Source organism: Chionomys nivalis, chromosome 18, assembly GCF_950005125.1.
Source record: "Chionomys nivalis chromosome 18, mChiNiv1.1, whole genome shotgun sequence".
NCBI lineage: Eukaryota > Metazoa > Chordata > Mammalia > Rodentia > Cricetidae > Chionomys > Chionomys nivalis.
The window spans coordinates 16,782,644-16,797,240 of record NC_080103.1 but is presented as its reverse complement, the minus strand read 5'-3'; the positions used below and the strand labels follow the sequence as shown (position 1 = coordinate 16,797,240).

The following is a 14,597-nucleotide window of genomic DNA, read 5'->3' as shown; positions in this document are numbered from 1 at the left end:
TGAGTCACTCTTATAGCTCTGTCAAATTGTGTGCCCCATGCCCCAGAGTCCCTGACTTCCTATGTGTGCTACCTCTTACCACTTTCCCTTGGAAGCTTCTCTCTCTCTCTCTCTCTCTCTCTCTCTCTCTCTCTCTCTCTCTCTCTCTCTCTCTCTCTCTCTCCCTACCTAAAATATTGGGGGAAATGATAGGGAAGGGACAGAAGAATGTGTCATTAACCTATCCTCCCTCAACTACCCAGTACAAGGGCCATTCAAGTCTACTGCATGTCAGTACCAGCCGTGCTGGCCTCAACCCCCAGACCATCCTCTCCTATAGACGCTTGTCCCCTGTCAAACTCTGGGAAGACTGTCTACGATGATTAGTACTCAGATGACCAGGCTGACACATGCCTTAATCAACAGATGAAACCCATCGGGCTTAATATGGCCCATGACTCGGCAGAGAGAAGGTTCATGTGGTTGGGGACTGTAACACTGGTTACTTCAGAAGGGTGGCAGAGGCCAACTGTACAGACCTATCTGACCTGTATAACACAGTTTCAGGAGTTTGGGACCCTGGGAAGAAGTTGTTGGGGGGGCCCCACCGTGGCTCTCCATGCCAGCTGAGCTGGCAAGGTTCAGTTGGCCCTGACTTCAGGGAGAGTGGATTGGCATGGGCAGAGAGAGTGTGCCAGGAGCATGGATGCAGGGCAGGCAATACATCAAGTGCCTTCCCCCCCCCCCCCCAGGTTTCCACTGGTCTCCCATGACAGATGGGGCAGAAGCACCCAGGACAGCAGTATTTTGGTTTGCAGCTGAGAACGTGCACTGAGTTTCCCTTAATACCCACAGCACCCAAAAGACTTTGCTGTAATACACTTGAATGCATGAAACACCCATAAATTATTATTCAAACTGCTACAATTCCCAGCCTGGAACAATTGGAAAAACCAGCCTAGCAAGCAGGCGCTTCTTGAAATCTCTGAAGTAAACCTGACGAAAAAGGTCAAACCAAAAACACCTTCCTTAAGAATCTCCGAAAGCTTTTATGAAACCAAGAACATTGTAATCCAACCGAACTAACTAAACCTCATGTTTACGTTGGCTTCAAGTTGCAACACTCTGACCCCAGAGTCCTCTATCTCCCTCCGCTGCAGCTTCTCTATCTGAACCCAAGAGCGACCGCTGCCCTTCCCCATGCCCGGTGCCAGCCTCTGCCACACCTGGCAGCAGACAGCTGAGTGTACTGGATGACCCAAGCAGTGGGACTACGCCTTGAGATACCCAGCAGGCCCCGCCGAGGGCCCTGGCGCTCAGAACCTCGGCACTTGGAACCCAAGCTCCCTGAATCAACGCCTGGCACTCACAATCTATACTCTGAGCCCATGCAACAAGCATTGAGTCTAGCGTGCCCTGGGCGGCAGATCCTCTTACCCAGGGGCAGCGTGGCATTCTCGGGACCCTGCGCACTCCCCAGCCGGCGCGCTGTGCACTCGCCCTCAGCTGCGCGGGCTACTGCTCCGCCACCCCAGCGCGCTCGCAGCGCGCGCATCCCTCTCTCCAGGCTCTCTTGAGCGCTGTTCCCTTCTACCCCGAGAGCTTAGGCAAGGCAGTACTGTTTCTGCAGGCGCCAGTGTTGACTTTGGGATTTCCAGATATCCTGGGACAGCGAATTTCACGATCAGAGAGACCCTCACTCCCTTCGCCTCCCTTGCTTGCCCATGAACTCGCGTTCCTGCATCTACTCCGGGCACTTACTTCAGGGCTACGTTTCAACCCACAAGATCTCGCCAGACAGAGATCCACGCATACCGTCCCGAGGAGCCCAGCAACCCCAGCCCGCCGCACCGCGCTGCACCCCTGTTGGATTCGGCTCAGTGCAGCCTGACTCACCGACGCGCTCCCCTCGGGCTCCCGGCGCTCTCTGCTGTGCTGGAGTACAGAACTGCTATAACAAGCTTCTTGAATGTATTTAGCCCCTCCTCCCTGGCTCGAGTCACACCCTCTCCAAATCCTGCCCCCCACCCACCCCACTCCTCCCTCCCTGCCCCACCCCCACCCCCAGCCCCACACCTGCTGTGACTGTACCCAAGGTGCCAGACTGCAGGGGTCCTGGTGACAAGGGATGGATAGCTCCAGGAGGGGCTGGTGGGACCTAGCCAAGAAAAGACAGCCAGGGAAGGATTCAAACCTTCTGAGGTCAAATGAAAATACATCGGGTTCGCCTTGGCAGAGAGAGAGTTTCTAGGGCACCAGGCAGGGTAGCTGGTCCCACACACCAATGAGCAGACAGGCTGAGCAGGGCATGAGTTGCTTGGCCGACTTAGAGTCTCTTCACCTTCTGCCCTGGCTCACTCACTGCCTTGCTAGCCTTCTGGGCTGACTTAAGACCTCCCTTGGTGGCCAGAGGATCAGGCGTTCTTCTCCCTACAAATCTGAGGGCTGAAGGAACACCCAGGAAGCTCCCTGGGTTGGCAAATGCCAGGGGGGTTCTCTGAAACCAGGCAGAAGCAGAGTTAACTGGAATGCCCAGACAGGGGTGTATCTGCCTGGGGTCAATGTGAAGAGAGCCTTCGGTGACTAGATACCCCACTTCCACAGCCAGCCTTAAAACCTGGGATTACAGGAGCCTCCTGGAAGATCAAATCCCTCCAATACTGTAGGCAGAATTGTGTCTGTGTGTGCTGCCTACATTTCATTTAGATCAGGGTTCATGGCTCTCATCAGATTTTAAGAGTTGGTGAGCACACACTCAGTAGAAGACCAAGCCCTCTGTCCCATCCCAGACCCCACCCAATTCCCTTTCATCCCTTTTATCTAGTTACTTAAGGTGGGGGGTCTCCCTGCTGGCCCTCCAGAATTTCTTAGATCTGATAGATTCAAGAGCTGGTGGGGATCCTGCCTGACTTAAACCTCCCCCTTTTCTGGTATATTTCCACCTCATCTCATCCCCAAATCAATAAGGCAGAAATATATCTAAAGTCAGGTTTTTCACCAAATGAGCATGAGCAATTGTAATAAAGGTCTTTGGAAATAAACACACACACACACACACACACACACACCTTTTGATGGTTGAACTTGTGAAAACGCTCTTCTTTCTTTAAAAAAGCATGTTGCATGCCCCCACCCCACCTACAGCTCCATGAATGCCACAGGAGGGAATGGGTGCAGGGGAATGACAGAGGGAGGCTGAAGTACTGAGTCTCCCCACTGCTGGTACACCTTGTCAGTGCTGCCCAGGCAAGGAGCATGCTCCATGCAGCTGGGATGTAGTTAGACACAAGGTTCCTTCATTCCCATTGGAGGATACCTAGATAAAGAGAGGATCTGCCTAGGAATTTACAACCATCTGGATTTCGACTCCTTTCTGTCTTTGCCTTTGTCCCCACATCCACCTTCAATTTATTTGTAGGTGCTCTGGGAAAGATGAAGAAAGAAGAAAGGACTGGCATTGGAAGAGAGCTTTTTCGCTTTGCTAAGCATGTTCTATGTGGCCCAGACACGGTCTAGTAGATCAACACATTTTAGGAGTGAAGGTGAGAGGCCAGGGGACAGCAGAATGGCAGAAAGCAGAAGTGGTGTCGTGGACAAGGTGGTCTATTAGAAAACTTCCCATTGATGATCAAACAACCGACAGCTTCCAGACAATACCATATATTTATCCATCAACCATTTCACATATAACTCTGCTTTTAAAGCACCAGTTCCATTACAATAACTGCCTGGAAATTTAGGGGTCAAATTAAAAATTACAGAATTGCTCAGTTTGTTCATTAAATGTGGGACTTTTGTATATTTCCTTGTGGTGTCCCTTGACACACCACCAAAGGATTTGAAGTACTTGTTCTTTTTCAAGAGGCAAATTTTAAAACAAAGTAAAAGCTAAGCCCAGCTGTCCTGCCCCCAAATTGTTGATCGTATATATTCTCATGGTAAACTCTGATTTAAGAACAGTTATTTTTTTTGTTTTTTGCTAGCTCTAACTAGATCTGCTTATGTCCCTGAATTTGAAGGGTCTTGATCAAGAATCCGGAAACAACAAGCAATGACTTACTCTGTGCTGCATACCAGGCTGCCACAGTTGATCCCATGATGGCTTGATTATTAGACCCTGAATACACTGTTAGTCTCCCCAGGACCCAGCATAGGGACTTGTTATGTGTATTGGATCAAAAAAAAAAAAAAAAAAAAAACGTTGAGATCCATTTGTGGATGTCGAAAATCCATCCACACTGGGTTGGTTGCCAGCAGTTTTCATAATAGGTCAGCCTTCATTCTAACGACCATCGTCAGGTGCCTTCTCCTTTTGCTTTTTCCACTTTCACGGACTCCAACAGAAGTCTCCTCATGGATCACTGAGAGAAGGACCTTAAAGTCTGAATCAGTTACATTTATAGGAATGGAAACCAGCTGAGAGGGCAGTGGCCAGAAGGCATGGTGCCGACAGGCAGAGAATAAGAATGTTTTGATGTACTAGATTTTCTCGAAAGAGCTTTTTATCCAGGGTATCAAAATAACCGACAGCTGATGTATTTGCTGACTTGGAGGACAGCTTGTGGTGTGTACAGTAATTGTTGTTATTTCTGAGGCTGCAGAAACCGGCAGCCATTGAGAGCTTCATCAACAGCAGCACAGCCCGGCCCAGACCTCCTGTTCTGCCTCTGCCCCACGCCACACTTGTTCTTCCAGTGTGCTAGCCTGATTTCTAGATCCCAGTCATGGCTTCATCACCCTCTCAGACACATTCTCTTGGTCACCAGTGTCTACTATATGCACAGTGCTAGGTAGTTTTTTGTTTTAGCCACCCACAGGGACACCGGCAAGGACTACTTTCATCTCAGCTCTGACCCTCAAGCCCCATCCACCGTCCTTGTTCTTTTCTTTATTCTTCTGGTTTTTTTTTTTTTGTTTGTTTGTTTGGTTTTTTTTTTTGTTTTTTTTTTTTTGTTTTTTTAAGCTAGGGTCTCAAATCACCCAGGCTGGTCACCCATTCACTGATAGCTGAGAATGACTTTAAATTTCTTATTCTCCTGCCTCCATCTTCCCTGGTGCTAGGCTTATAGGTGTGTCCCCCCCACACCTAGCTTTTGCAATGCTGGAGACCAAACCCAGGGCCTCATACATGCTAGGCAAGCACTCAGCATCTCTTGTCCTGCATTCCTGCAGGGTCTCATTATGAGATGCTCCTGGGCTGGAGATAGGGCAATTCCGCTCTTGTCCTATAGGGGCACTGTGGCTCAGAAAACCATCACCTTTAGACTAGTTAAGTTTTGACTCATTGATGTGACCTTGGGAGAAAGAGCTAACTTGTTGCAGCCATAATAGTTATAATCCAATGGTTCATTCTCAACCTTTCTAATGCTGCGACTCTTTAATACAGTTCCTCATGCTGTGGTGACCCTCAACTATAAAATTATTTCTTTGCTACTTCATAACTGTGATTTTGCTACTGTTACGCATTGTAATGTAAATAAATGATACGCGATCCCTGTGGAGGTCTCGACTCACTGGTCGAGAACCACTGCTTGTAATGATTAATAACCACTATCAAATTATAATTATGTTGATTAAATGTATTAAGTAAGTAGTTTTTGAGAACCTGTTCTGCCCAGTCCCATTCTGGGCACTGAAAATTTGGCCAGAGAAGAAAGTTGCAAAGAGAAGATGGAGAGATAGGTTACACAGACCCTCAAAAGTCTCCTTAGGCACAAGGAGAGCCATCTATGTCTCTGGGGATCAAATCCTGTCCCCGACCACTGTGAGCTTCCCCTTTCTCTGTCTTGATTGACTCTGCTCCCTTGAAGATCCCTGGTAACTCCTGGGTACCACAAGAGCCACCCAGATCAGGTGCTGATGTTCCTGGGACTGTCTTCAGAGGTGTCGGCCTCTGTAGCAGCTCTCCAGTGTCTCCTAGGATCCTGTGGACCATATAAGTATGCCTCTATGCAGGTCCTGAGTGGGGAAATTCCTGTGGGACCACCCAAGAGGTGCATTAGGACAGAACCTAATAATCTACAACCTTGGAAATCCAGCTCAATGTATTCCACAAAATCTTTTTCTAGGGCAGGACTTAGATAAAAGGAAGCAGAGGTCAGGAAGGAATGTTCTTGCCATGTAAGCACACAGTATGCAGGGCCAAAACAGACCCATAAACGAATGGGAAACCAATAGGGAAAGATGTGCACACTCTTTCAGGATACAGAATTTGACCAACTTCAGACTTCAATGAGCCTTCATTATTGTCCTAGTTGTCCTTAACCTAAATTCCGCATTCTTTAAAGAGATTCTGGGGCTCTGTGTCACCTGTTCCCCATCCTCCTCTTTAACTTCTTGCTTTGCTTTGCTCTAGCTCTGGCCTTGGGAGTTTTCTTTTCCAATTCATTTCACAAGTAATGGTACTACCTCCCACATCTAAATATGTTCACAAGGCTTCAAACACCATTCCCCTGATGGCTCTTCTTCTAGCCCACTCCTCCTCTTCTGAGATGTATTTCTTAGACCCTTCACTCCCATTTCCGATTGTAAAGTTTCTCTGATCCCCCCAAGTCAAGACTGACACCCTTTCTGGATGACTCTCTAATAATCTGTATGACTAAGGGAACACACTTAATACATGTTTGCAGATGAGATACTGTCTGTGCTTGGATACATGAGTAAGAACAAAAAGAATTCTGGGAAGGGTGCCACGTGAGACAGAAAGAATGTCTTGGAACAAGAAGGGGGTAAGACCATCCCTGACTTCAAACTCTATTACAGAGATACAGTAATGAAAACAGCGTGGTACTGGCATAAAAACAGAGAAGTCGATCAATGGAATCGAATAGAAGACCCGGATTTTAACCCACAAACCTATGAACATCTCATTTTCGATAAAGTAGCTAAAAGTATACAATGGAAGAAAGAAAGCATCTTCAACAAATGGTGCTGGCACAACTGGATGTCAACCTGTAGAAGAATGAAAATAGACCCATATTTATCACCATGTACAAAAATCAAGTCCAAATGGATCAAAGACCTCAATATCAATTTGAACACACTGAACCTGATAGAAGAGAAAATGGAAGTACCCTACAACACATGGGCACAGGAGATTGCTTCCTATGTATAACCCCAACAGCACAGACATTAAGGGCAACATTGAATAAATGGGACCTCCTGAAACTGAGAAGCTTCTGTAAAGCAAAGGACACTGTCACTAAAACAAAAAGGCAACCCACTGACTGGGAGAAGATCTTCACCAACCCCGCAACAGACAAAGGTCTGATCTCCAAAATATATAAAGAACTCAAGAAACTAGATGTTAAAATGCTAATTAACCCAATTAAAAAATGGGGCACTGAACTGAACAGAGAATTCTCAACAGAAGAAGTTCAAATGGCCAAAAGACACTTAAGGTCATGCTCAACCTCCTTAGCGATCAGAGAAATGCAAATCAAAACAACTTTGAGATATCATCTTACACCTGTCAGAATGGCTAAAATCAAAAACACCAAGGATAGCCTTTGCTGGAGAGGTTGTGGAGAAAGAGGTACCCTCATCCATTGCTGGTGGGAATGCAAACTTGTGTAACCACTTTGGAAATCAGTGTGGCGGTTTCTCAGGAAATTTGGGATCAACCCACCCCTGGACCCAGCAATACCACTCTTGGGAATATACCCAAGAGATGCCCTATCATATGACAAAAGCATTTGTTCAACTATGTTCATAGCAGCATTGTTTGTAATAGCCAGAACCTGGAAGCAACCTAGATGTCCTTCAATGGAAGAATGAATGAAGAAAGTGTGGAATATATACACATTAGAGTACTACTCTGCGGTAAAAAACAATGACTTCTCGAATTTTGCATGCAAATGGATGGAAATAGAAAATACTATCCTGAGTGAGGTAACCCAGACCCAAAAAGAAGATCATGGGATGTACTCACTCATAATTGGTTTCTAGCCATGGATAGGGGCCACTGAGCCTACAATTTGTGATCCTAAAGAAGCTACATAAGAGGGTGAACCCAAGGAAAAACATATAGTTATCCTCCTGGCTATGGGAAGTAGACAAGATTGCGGGGCAAAAAATTGGAATCTTGGGGGTGGGGTGGGATGGGGGTAAGGGGAGATGGGGAGAGGAAAGTGTGAAGGAGAGGATGGGGGGGACTTGGGGAAACGGGATGATTGGGGACAAAGGAAGGTTGGATAGGGGAGCAGGGAAGCACATATCTTAGTTAAGGGAACCACCTAAGGGTTGGCAAGGGACTTGAACCTGGAGTGGCTACCAGGTGCCCAGGGCAATGTCCCCAGTTAGTTCCTTGGGCACCTGAGGATAGGGAACCTGAAATGACCCTATCCTATAGCCATACTGATGAATATCTTGCATATCACCATAGAACCTTCATCTAGCGATGGATGGAGATAGAGACAGAGACCCACACTGGAGCACTGGACTGAGCTCCCAAGGTCCTAACGAGGAGCAGAAGGAGGGAGAACATGAGCAAGGAAGTCAGGACCACGAGGGGTACACCCACCCACTGAGACAGTGGGTCTGATCTGTTGGGAGCTCACCAAGGCCAGCTGGACTGTGACTGAAAAAGCATGGGATAAAACCGGACTCTCTGAACATGGCGGACAATGAGAGCTAATGAGAGACCAAGGACAATGGCACGGGGTTTTGATCCTACTTCATGTTCTGGCTTTGTGGGAGCCTAGACAGTTTGGATGCTCACCTTCCTAGACCTGGATGGAGGGGGGAGGACCTTGGACTTTCCATGGGGCAGGGAACCCTGACTGCTCTTCGGACTGGAGAGGGAGGAGAAGAGGAGTGGGGGGAGGGGGAGGGGCGGGAGGAGGGGGAGGGAAATGGGAGGCAGGGAGGAGGCGAAAAATTTTTTTTAAATAAAAAAAAAAAGAAAAAAAAAGAAAAAAAAAAAAAGAAGGGGGTAAGAACCAGCCTAGAACTGATGGGGCATGAGGTAGCTACAGGTGAATCTGGAGTGCTAGTGTAAGGTCTGGGGAGGCCTGGGAAGTGGTGATAAAACCACATATGGGCAAACTACCTGGGTCCAGTAGTGACGGTTCAGATCAACAGGCGCTAGGATCACTCCGTCACTCATTCAAAATACATTTAGGGTGTAAATTGGTTTTTGCAATAGGAAATGGCAGGGTGAGGGGCAGTGAACGAGAAGATAGGGTCTCATGGATACCCCTGTATTCCTAGTTTGTCTGGCAAGGTTTGTCTCAGTCATGGATAAGGGGCATCAAAGGGAGCTCATGTGGTGGTAGCCTGGGGAATCAAAGGTCTTTAGGGCTTTTGGGGGGCATCTGTGACATTAAATGTATGGGTAGGACAGAAGTGGGAGATTTATGAGCAGTGGCAAGGCTAGCACTCTCTCAGTACCGCACACAGGCTGAAGTAAACAGCCCCAACATTGTCTCTAAATCTATGCGGAAGGTTCACCTCCCAACAAAGCTACACTGTCTCTCCCGGACCATGCTAGTGCCAAGCCAACTATGGGGCATCTCCCAGAGGTCAGAGGTCAGAGCTCGGGGAAGCAGATCACTTGCTCAAGTGTTCTCTGCTTCCCTCCTAACTGGTTTTTCCTATAATGCTCAACCCCATGCAGAGGTGTATGCCAAAGACAGGGAAAATGAGGACTCTGGCAGGTGAGCATCTTACCTGCCCCACCCTTCTAATTTTACACTCCTCTCTGGGCTCACAGAAAGTTCTTTCTCCTAGTCTTTGAAACCAGAGCCCTCCTAAGTCATATCTTGAGCTCTCTCTACCCCAAATTTATGGTAAAACTCTATGATCAAATCCTCCAAGCTTCATTTTTGTTGTTGCTGGTTTTGGTTTTGTTTGTTTGGAGTTTTGGTTTTTGTTTTTTGTTGTTTTTTTTGTTGTTTTTCAAAACAGGGTTTCTCTGTGTAGGCCTGACTGTCCTGGAACTCACACTGTAGACCAGGCTGGCTTCAAACTCACAGAGATCATCCTGCCTCTGCCTCCTGAGTTTTAGGATTAAAGGCGTGTGCCACCACCAGGTATTGAACTTCAGTCATAATACTTTACGGGAGCTAAAGGAATTCAAAAAACTCATTTTTTCTTTTTACTTGTGAATGCTTGGCTTTCGAAAGCATTGTCTTTCTGTGGACTCAGAAATTCTATTCTTGATGTGGAAAGATGAATATTGGCTCTTTTTGTGTTCCAACTGCAGCAATCCTAAAAGCAGTCTATGAAAACCACATGCTTCTGGAAGAAAGACTGCAGATCACATGCTAGGAAAAGTAAAAGAAGATATACATACATCTCACTATGTGCACACAGTAGGCAACAGGCTGATTCTCTCTCTCTCTCTCTCTCTCTCTCTCTCTCTCTCCCTCTCTCCTCTCTCCTTCTCTCTCCTTCTCTCTCTCTCATTCTTTTCTTTTTTCTCTCTTGTCCTTCTCCCTTCCCCCCTCCCTCTCTTTTTCTTTTTGAGCCATGCTCGCCCACTGCAACCTAGGGTGACTTTGAACTCACAGTAGTCCTCTTTCCTAAGCCTCCCCAAGTGCTGAGATCACAAGGGCAAATCACCATGCTCTGCAGCAGAGAACTTTCTCCACTAAACTGTAAAACCCGTAAGAACTTCAGACCCCGGTAGTCCTCATAACATCGGCATACTCTACATCTTCAGCAATTGCAGTCTATGAAAGAATGAACCATACTCACAGGATTGACCAAGGGCCTTAAAACTCTTCAGCAAACCATGAAGGGCTATTCTGTTGCTCTCCACAACCCATACGTTGCTCTTGACAATAACTATCCCTTCCTAAAATGTGGGGGAGATTCTTACAGAACCACACAAGGGTCAGGTGTCTCAAATCAGGTTTTGCCAGTCAGTTCCACTTAGCCCAGGTTGTCTCCCTTCTCAGTATGCAGCACTGTGGACGGGACCTGTGGCATTCCGGGAGCTCCTCTAAGGCACTGGCAGTGTGTGTCCTTGGTGCAAAGCTGCCAGGTTACCTGCTGCACTGCAGATGGCAAACACCTGCCATCCCTACAGGTAACAGGAGTCCTGGTTCAAACAAAACGTCACCTTCTGACTGATTCTGAGTCTGGCAGATGCTGCCTTGGTCCGGGGAACCTCAGCCATGCTGCACCACAGAGTCTCAACTGATGCTGCTCTCAGAAAACCGTCTTGGGTTGTCCATTGGTTTTTCAGGGCCATCGTAGTTTAGGAGAAACATGAGGGGGTGGGGGGTCAGAGCTAACTTTGAAAAGTGGGAGACGTAAGGTATGAATTGAGTGGAGCTATTTGGGCATCTCAGAGTTAAGGGATAGAATGCTAAAACCAATCTGTATACATTTGAAAATTGCTCTCTCTCTCTCTCTCCTTCCCTCCCTCCCCCCTCCCTCTCCCTCTCTCCCTCTCTCCCCCCCCCTCCTGTGCCTCTGTACATGTTCTCCCCCTCTTCCTGGGTCACTCACCATTTTCTGGTCCTTCTTCAGTTCTTTTTCACCCCTAGACAGACACAACCTCCAGAAGTAGTCCAATTGCCTTGGCCTAAGTTAGGGGTCCTCTAACTTAGAGCACATTCCTTCAATGGGACCTCCACAGTGTTCCAGACTTTATCATAAAGTCCTCTGTGCTTTCCTCTGTTCTTTCTCTCTTTCCAAACCCCAGCAAGCTTCCCTATGCATGCTAGCCACGATCCCAGCAGCACGGCAGCATGCAGTAGGTGCATGACTGACCGCAGTAGGTTCTGCCATTCTTAGCTGCTGCAGAACGGTCTGCTGACACGCACCCTCTCCAGTTCCATCTTGAATTTCCGGTGGCTGTGTGAGAAAATGTCACAATCCACTTTCTTCTTAGCATGTAACTTACTCTGAGAGAAGCTAGAAGACTCAGACCTTAGAGCCAGGAAGCCTGTAGAGCTTGGCACCTGTAAATTAAAACCAAACTTGCTCCCAAAGCTTATGGGAGAGTTTGCTTAGAGCTGTTGCATAGAGGCAGGTATAGTCCCTACCCTGTTAAACTCCCAGGTGCACATAAGCCTTGTCTACACCGTCCCTTCCCACATACCTGCATCCTGTCACAGGTGGGTCCAGCGGCTGTAGCAGGATTTGGGCAGATGGAGATAGCCTTTAGTTATCATCCTGAATCGGCAAGTGGGCCCAAGGTGCTTGGGAAGAGCAGAAGGCGAGGTCTCAGGCTGGAGCTCCTCTCCCTCAGCTCAGGCTCCTGTGCTGCGAATGTCCTCAGGCTTCTTTCTGCCCACATTCTGGAAGCCTAAAGGGGTGGGTATTCTGCTGTGGTTGTTGTTCTGAGGTGGAGATTCATCTATCTTCATTCTAATTTTAAAAGCTCCCCACATGCAGAGGTGACTTTGATCCTCATCAGGAGTCCGTTTCTCCCTATTAGCATCCCATTATACAACCCCTGACAGATTAATCACCGCTATTGTTGGGCTGTTGATTCTACACACTGGGTAATTTTACTTTCAAAAATGTTATTTTAATTAAGAAGGAAGTGCGTTGGGGGAAGGCATTTTCCTGACAGACAGGCTTCTCTGGGCTCACTGAGCAGGTGTATGCTCACTGCTTGCAAGGAACTTGAACCCAAGTACCACGGAGGAAGTGAGTCCTGGGGTTCTATGAGGCAGCCTCCTGAATATGAATACACTTTCCAACAATGTTTTTAAAAGAGATAGCATGGTGTTTTGAGATTAAAATGTGTGGCTGGAGTTTTGTGGGAGCTACAAGGGACACAGGCTGAGGCATGGTCTTCTGCTTTATCCAAGGCCCGAATTCACCCAGCCGCCACCGTCTGCTGGGTTTGAATCTTTATGCAAATTATTGAACATCTTAGGGCATCACCTCTCAGAGAAGGAAGATGCCCATTATGAGTTTACATAGGTTGTCAAAAGCTTTAACGGAGAGCTTGTATGGAAGTCACTTAGGGACGGTTCTTGAGTGGGTGAGTGTTCAGTAGAGGAGTCCTTATTCAATTCCAACCCGATGCATTGCCTTCTACTCTTACAAGTCAGGGGTGCCCACAGAGAAGTGTCATGATGGGAAGAGGTTGATCTGGCCCATTTTGCAGAGGGCCCACCTTAGTTTGGGAAGGGAAACCACTCCGAAACCACAAAATCCAGAAACACATTACGACTTCACCATTTACCCTCCAGCTCTGCACCCAGAGCCAGATACCAAGTAGTTGGAGCAGGACGTTCATTTTTTCTTTTTTTTTTTTTAAAGAAAAACATTTTGTGGTGAGGAAAAATATGCTCGTGCAAGAGGCCCAAAGAAGGAAGGCTCCACGTGTGATGTACGTACTCTGGACAGCGATGAAGCTATTTTACTACCCGAATGGGACAGAGACCTGGATTAAAGTGGGTTTTTCATGTACATTTTGGTGCAGATCAATCCTGATTCATCGGCAATGATGCCAGTGCCAGTGTCATACGGTGAGACACGACTGGTAGCTTAGAGTGGCCCGAAAACGGAAAATGTTTTTTCTGCTCTTGAAACTTAGCCTATTGCAATGCAGAAGACTGGATCAAGGTTAAGGGCTTCTATTCTTGCTGCTAGGACCTAGGAGCCATTGGCCCGCCAAAGAGCTGCAAAAATAAAAGAAGAGAATAATAATATTCTAAAATCCCTATGGGTGAATTCACCATCCCCACTTGCCACTCTCCATTAGGTCGCATCTGAACAAAGTTCAAGGGATAACCACAGCTCTTTGTTGTGTTGGAGTTCAGTCATTTCAAATACCGAGCCCTCTGAGATTGAGGACTCAGCTCTTTTCATGTCTGCATCAGCAGAACCAAATACAGGAGTTGGAAGAATTGTCTTCAAAAATAGTCATTAAAATTGAACTGAGTAAAATTATTCTAAGAAGCGGGCCATTGTTTAGATCACTCATTGTAGAGAAGTCTTTGTTGTAATGGGGGCTTAAACTGTGCTCCTTAATAACAGCTGGGATCAGTTAGGCTAGAATAAAGGTATAAATGGGGGCTGAAAAACTGAAGACAGCACATATGGCTTTGCCATTAGTGGAGTTGAGCATGCAGTTAATATATGAAACAGGCTGTGTGTCCAGGCACAGCCCACTGTCGCAGGGTTCCAAGCGTGGCTTCAGAGATCTTTCCACACTCCCTGCACGTGTGCACGGAAAGATGAAATTGCACTGGAAGAAAGGGAGGCTTAGCCAGCACATCAAGTACAGAATATTCGGAGGAATGGAGCACAGAGCATGCCTTTTTATGGGGACATCTCTTTTCCAACGAAAGCGAGTTCACTGGAAACACCCTGCCATAGTTAACGGTTTTATAGACTTCCAAGCACTTTTCGGCACTTTTATGTAAGGCAGATATTTTTTTAAACTTCAGAAAGGGAAAGTTAATACAGTTTTAGTTTATCCTACACGTTTTCCAAACACTGGGGCCCGGGGCCCTTTGCAAGCTCACCCTCCAGCTGCTGAGGGCTCTGAGGTGGCTACTTGGCCTCCAGGGTTGTGAATCTCTGCGTCTGTGTTTTTCTCTTCCAGTGATCCTTTTGCCAGCATCCCAGAAGAGAAGATTCTGATCTAAGCCTCCTGCTTACCACTCTGCCACCCTGGGGCATTGCCAATCTGCCTAAAATGGCAG

At 47.2% G+C, this 14,597-nt stretch overlaps 1 protein-coding gene across 2 annotated transcripts in view; it reads right to left on the bottom strand.

Moving 5' to 3' along the window:
- Nucleotides 1-12,124, bottom strand: part of Ngf (nerve growth factor) — a 61,990-nt gene extending 49,866 nt beyond the window's left edge. The window contains exon 1 of one of the 2 annotated variants that reach the window (XM_057793871.1): nucleotides 12,032-12,124. The gene's annotated coding sequence lies outside the window, so the exon portion shown is untranslated. Of the gene's footprint in view, nucleotides 1-1,875; nucleotides 1,896-12,031 lie in introns of those variants that run through there. The other variant, XM_057793872.1, reaches the window with a different exon arrangement.
- Between the last annotated feature and the right edge of the window lie 2,473 nt (nucleotides 12,125-14,597).